Source organism: Numida meleagris, chromosome 8 (assembly GCF_002078875.1).
Source record: "Numida meleagris isolate 19003 breed g44 Domestic line chromosome 8, NumMel1.0, whole genome shotgun sequence".
Taxonomy (NCBI): Eukaryota; Metazoa; Chordata; class Aves; order Galliformes; family Numididae; genus Numida; species Numida meleagris.
The window spans coordinates 923,295-929,055 of NC_034416.1; the positions used below are offsets into that span (position 1 = coordinate 923,295).

Below are 5,761 nucleotides of genomic sequence, written 5' to 3' on the forward strand. Positions count from 1 at the left end.
TCCAAGCTGAGGGCTGGGCAGGACGGGATGGAGCTCCAAGCTGAGGGCTGGGCAGGACGGGATGGAGCTCCAAGCTGAGGGCTGGGCAGGACGGGCCAGGGCTGCTGCAGCACCTGGGCCACACTTGGCAGACATAACACTCCGTAACACTTTCCTAGCTGAGGAAAGAATATCATCAGAGAGAAAAATAGTCTTCACGTGCCTCCTGCTCTAGAAGACAGTAGTGTGCTTTATGGCTCATGCCTGGTTCTCTCAGTGTGTCCCCAGCATGGGGCTCCTCCAGAATGCGAGGTGGCCCCGTGAGCAGCCCAGGCCCAGCACGATGCCATAACTCAGCTCTGTCAGCAGCTCCGGTGGCCCAAACCAGGACCTCCCCAGCTGTGTGCTCCCCTCATCCTCATCTCCCCACCGATCCCGCTCCCCACAGCCGCAGGGATCTGACTGGAAATGCTGCATGTCCAGCAGAGCCACGTTCTGTCTCTGTGGCCCAGCAGTGGGCTCAGAGATGGGCCCTGCCCTCAGATCCAGCGTGGCACAGATCAGTCTGATCCTGCACCTCCTCCCCATCCAGCAGGGTTTGCATTGCAGGTTAACGATGCACCAATTGCTTTTGGAACAAATCTTCTCGGAGCTCTCCCAGAGGGCTGCGTGCTGCTTGTGGCCTGCTCTGGATGGAGCATCATGGAGCTGCTGCTCACCCCGCCATAAATATGTTCTTAATGTTTAATTTGCATCTCTCTCACATTCAATAACTGCTCTGGGAAATCTAAAGTGCATCTCGAAAACGGAACCACAATCATTATTGAATATTAGATACCATGATCGGAGTATTAAAAACATATTTCTGTATAGAAATAAAGTTTGTATACACAGTACGGAACCACACCACACACATGGCGTGCCACGCACCGATGGAACGACCAGCTCTCCATTACAGCATCAGCAACAGCCCGCTTTTCCATCACATTTCCCAATGGAAGGGCCCCAGAGCAAGCAGGAGCAGCACGCAATGCACAGCCCCTCCTGGGAGATGCTGCCTCCCTGAGCCCTGGGGGCAGCTCAGTGCCCAAAGGCACCAGGACCACTGTGGTTGGTGGCCCTCAGAGCCCGAACCACAGCGGCTCTGATGCTTCAGACCTCCACTCGGGTAGCCACAAGTTAAAACAGCAAGCCCAGCAGTGGCACTTGGGTGCATGAATGGAGAAATGTGCTCCTAAGAGGCCGCTTAGCTGCATTCATGCTCTGTTTTACCTGGTTTGCTTGCTCCAGCACGGTGCCTGCACAAGCAAATGAGACTTGCAGCTGAGCAGAACCTTTTCAAAGCCAGCCCCAATTAAGCTTACTCACAGGATTAGCGTATATATTCTAACAATGCAGATAATGATAAATAAAGAGAGGACATGCATTAGTTCCACCCAGGGCCCTGCAAATACCCAGAATTAGCGAGTCAGTGTAAGAATAGAGCATGCAACTATTATTTCCCCATCCTCCGAATTTTCATCTCCCGATGGATGCACTCAAGGGAGCAGTTTGAGAGCGTCTCTATAAGACACTTTCTCAGTAATTTGACTGCAAAGGTTTTGCTTCTGTGCTCCCAAGCAATTGGAGGGGAATCAGCACTTCCCTTGATCATGCAGAACTTTGATATCACCAGGCAGAACGGCTTCGTGCCTCCGACACCTGCATGCTCTGCAGTCACAGAGGTGATGATCACAGACCCCAGCAGCCACGGAGCACTGCTAAACAGAGAGACACTGATCTGCTGCTGGACTCCTTTCAGATGCTGAGAATGAAACGTTCAGGATTTAAGGGAACAGGCACTGAGACACCTGGCAAGAACGAGCTCTGACTGCCCCTCCTAAGGCTATGGCAGGGACCTGTTCTCAGCATTGCCCTTGAGGTGGACTATGAGTTTGGACGATTCATTCCTTTTGAGTGGGCTTCACCTCTGTGGGGATAACCTGAGAGCTGCTCTCCACATGAGCAGTTTTGTGGTTCTGTGTCTAGTGCAGTTTGGGACGGGGAGATGAAAAGCTGCCTGCCCTGCTGTTGTTTTGCCTTTCTTGGGCTAGAAGCAAATTCATTTTGCAGAGAAAGGGACTGCGGTACAAGGGCAGTGAGGGAGCAGCACAATGCTCAGCTCTGCCCATGCTAGGACCGAGTCTGAGCACCAGGCTGCTCCTAAGTTCATTAAGGTTAATAAATTGGCTTTTCACACAAGGGCAAGATTATCCCTTGATCTTTCCCACCACAGAGCTATAGACAAGGTCAGGTAGGTGCTGGGCAAACTGATGGGAGAGCAACGCAACCCACGCTGCCAGCAACCTGAATGCTCTCACTGCTTGGTAAATCCCTACCTTTTAAATTCCTAAATCAAAAGGTAGAAGAGAAAAGAGCTTATCTGGTTCTACATTATTTCTTGTATATGTTATCCCAGAATCATGCCAACATCATTTTCCTGCTCTTGTCATTCTGGAGTAAGGAAAAGCAATGCACAACATATGGAGGCGTTCCTGTGGCACACTGAGCCATGCAGCTGGCAACAAGGAGGGGCCCACTGCCATGTGGCAATGCCTTCATCCCCCCCAGCACCAAGAGGAAAGTGCCTGGGGGGGTGGGGGGATGGGAGCAGCCCACTGTGGGGCACAGGGACAGCCCCGTCCTGAAGCTGATGGGCAGCCACTCAGCCAGGCTGGCAGATGGAGAGGAAGCAGCAGCTCTCACGCTATTTCAGTCCTAGCAAGAACTGCAAAAGAAAAAAAAAACCCAAGAAAAATAGAAATACTTGACAGCAAAATGCAAGGCTCCCATTCCTGCAAGCTGTTTCCATCCGATGCTTGCTGCAGAGCCCCACGTCCTGCTGCACCATGCACCAACGTGGCTGCAGCCCCTGCTCCCTGCACTGGGCACACACGGCCATGCAGAACCCGCTGCCGGGGGCGGTCTGCAGAGCTGTCAGGGAATCTGAGAAATCCGAGTGTGAAATCAGCATGTTTCGTGGGACAGCGGGCACGGACTGCCCATATGTTACCCACACACATCACCAGTCATCTGGGAAATGCGCACATCTTAAAGGCTTTCATTTCCCCATTTTTCCCTGTTGGACTTGTCAGAGAAATTTCGCTGCCAGCCCATATACCTTCGCAAAAAACGCACGGCTCAATCTTTCACAGATGGACTTCCCTCATGTCTGGGCTTTGATCAAGGCAAGAAAGCAGCGGGGGGGGATTATTACCTAGAAATGTGTCTGTGGAAGCATTTGTGCGTGCAGCCACGCTCCGGTGCCTCTCAGGTCGCTTTCCTCGCGCGTGTCCGTGCCATCGCGGCTGTGATGGGCGCTCAGCACTGGAGCTGCCCAAGGACACTGCTCACACCCAGCAGCACCAGGAGCCTGGTATGAGTGGGTGTCCACGGGGGCTTTGTGCCCCTCTCCCCTTGCAGGGGGGCAGGGGGGGGGGGGGGGCAGGGTTCACACATTGGCAGGAGCAGGGTTCTGGCTTTGCTAGAAGAAAGGCGAGTGAGAAAGCTGAGCTGTGCCAGCTGAGTCCTGCTTGGGGGCAGCTGAAGCGCACTGCCTCCTCGTTATTGCTCCCATCCTTCCATCAGGTGGGGGAGAGGGTGCAAATCTCAGCTCAGGGATCTTCAGAGGCCTCCTCCCAGCCCCTCAGACATGCTTTGTCTTTGGGATCCGAATAAAGGGAATCAGAGAAAGCACTGGGAAAACAATTGTAACCCCCAGTTGCAAGCATTGGAGGCACAGCTGGGTGCTGGTGGTTCACCTTCCTGGCTGTGCTTCCATCAACCCATCGCTACTTTAATCTTGGGTGAGAGGATCCTATCCAACCCCCAAGGATGCAAAGTCCACACCGGAGCACTTCACAGAGGGAAATGAAGAGGGAGCAGCAGGGCTGGACTTGACAGTGTGGATTTGCCCAGCTCCCTGCTTCTTCTGGCACAAAACACAAAGCAACCGAATACTTGAATCCCATGCAAAAGCGATGTGCACAAAGCGCTCTGCCTCTCACCAGGCTTTTGCCACGGCATTGTCCCAAGCACGCGGCGGTGCTGAGGATCACAGGGCTGGGGGCAGCGAGAACTCTGCAGCCAGGACACGAGGCTGCTGCCAGCAAGGGGACGTGGTGACAAACCCCAGAGCCCTGGGCAGGCTCTGGGAAAAGCAGCCGAATCACAAGCTCATGGAGGCTGCTGAGCCCAGCCAAGCCATTCCTTGCATGCCCAGACCGTGCGCTCCAGCCCGTTTCCCACGCAGCAGCAGGTTTGCTATGTGCCTTCAGCAGCCGCCCCTTCTCCCAGGGCCTTTCCTGCTCATCACAGCCGGAGCAGCTCGGGCAGAAATCCCGCTGGCAGTGAGCACAGAGCTGGGCACAGATGGCACATGCACGCCCCCTGATGCCCTCCCCTCCCTTGAAGGTGACCACAACCCATCATCCTGGAGCCGCCGGCGCTGTCAGGTCCCCCTCTCCCGTCTCCGGCGTGACGTTCCAGATCATTAATTTTCCCCATTAGACGCTCCTGAGGGAGCCAAGGAACATGGGTGCGATTTTTCTTCCTGATTTTCAGCCCCTGAGCACATGTGAGAAGAAACACACGCAGTCCCCCCTCGCTTCTTCCCTCATCACCCGCGTTAGGGTTTGACCTCCCTGCTTTCTGCCCCCATTTTTAAATAATGTTGAAAGTTTGTCACTGGACCTCTGTCATTCTTCAGCCGTGATCCACTTTAGAAGGATGAACGGCAGAGCCAAAGAAAACATTGTGCATGGGACCCGGACAAGAAATACCAGACCTGCTTTCTCTGGCCTTAAAAGCACTGCGTGTTGGAGACCATACGTCCTGTCTGACAGGGGCTGCTCCAAAGGCGGCCTTGGGAGAGAAATGGCCCAGGAAATACCCTGAAAAATTAATTCTTGCATGTTTCTGCCTCCAGAACAAATGAGATAACATTTTTAGCGCTAATTGGGTAAACGGAAACCCTTGTTTCCACAGGGAACTTAGGCTCTGTGTAACAGCCATTAATCAGAGGGAGCAGGGAGCCCTGGGGAAGCATGGTCTCCCCCCCTCCCCCCCAGAACACATCCTGGTGCCCCAAAGCTGTGAGACTGCCTGCTGCGAGCACTCGTGGGGCGCAGCCCATATCCCACCATAGCCTGGTGCTGGCCATTTGCACAGCCTGCCCCTGCTATGTGGCCACAGGCAGATAACCCCTTCCTGCAGCACCGCAGTGCACCACCACCTCATCAGTCCTTTGTGCCACCGCTGCCCCCCGCAGCACCCCTCCATCTGCCAGCCCAGCCCCAGGTTCCCTGCAAGCCCCAGGGTTGCCTTTGCCATGCCCACCTCAGCCTCTCAGCCTCCTCACAGCACATGGCAATGACTGGTATCTGACATCCCATCTAGGGCCCAGCAGCACCGGCTGACCCAGAGATGCCATCCATGGGAACCTTGATGTTTCATTTCAAGTAGCTTCTGTCACCTCCTCTCTCCAGAAGCGATAACCACTGCACAGAGACACACCAGGGCTGCAGAGAAACCCAGCCAGCACTCCAAGAAGCAGCAGCAGCAGCAGCTCCTTAAAGCTGTCTGCTCAGACACAGACTCAGAGAGACGCTGAGCCCTCCCAGCCCTCTGCAATTAGCAATTAGGGCCAGGCCCAGGCCCGTGGCTGCAGGGGATGAGCTGCTGTGCATACAGCTGCTTGCAATGCCCCACTTCCCAGTGTAATTCCCCTTGTCCCCTCCTGCTC

At 54.6% G+C, this 5,761-nt stretch overlaps 1 long non-coding RNA gene across 1 annotated transcript; it reads right to left on the minus strand.

Moving 5' to 3' along the window:
* On the minus strand, positions 3,702 to 5,557 carry LOC110403437. Its single transcript, XR_002441666.1, has 2 exons — positions 5,356 to 5,557; positions 3,702 to 4,910 (listed from the first exon to the last, which is right to left on the minus strand). It is a non-coding gene; the product is annotated as an uncharacterized LOC110403437 (long non-coding RNA).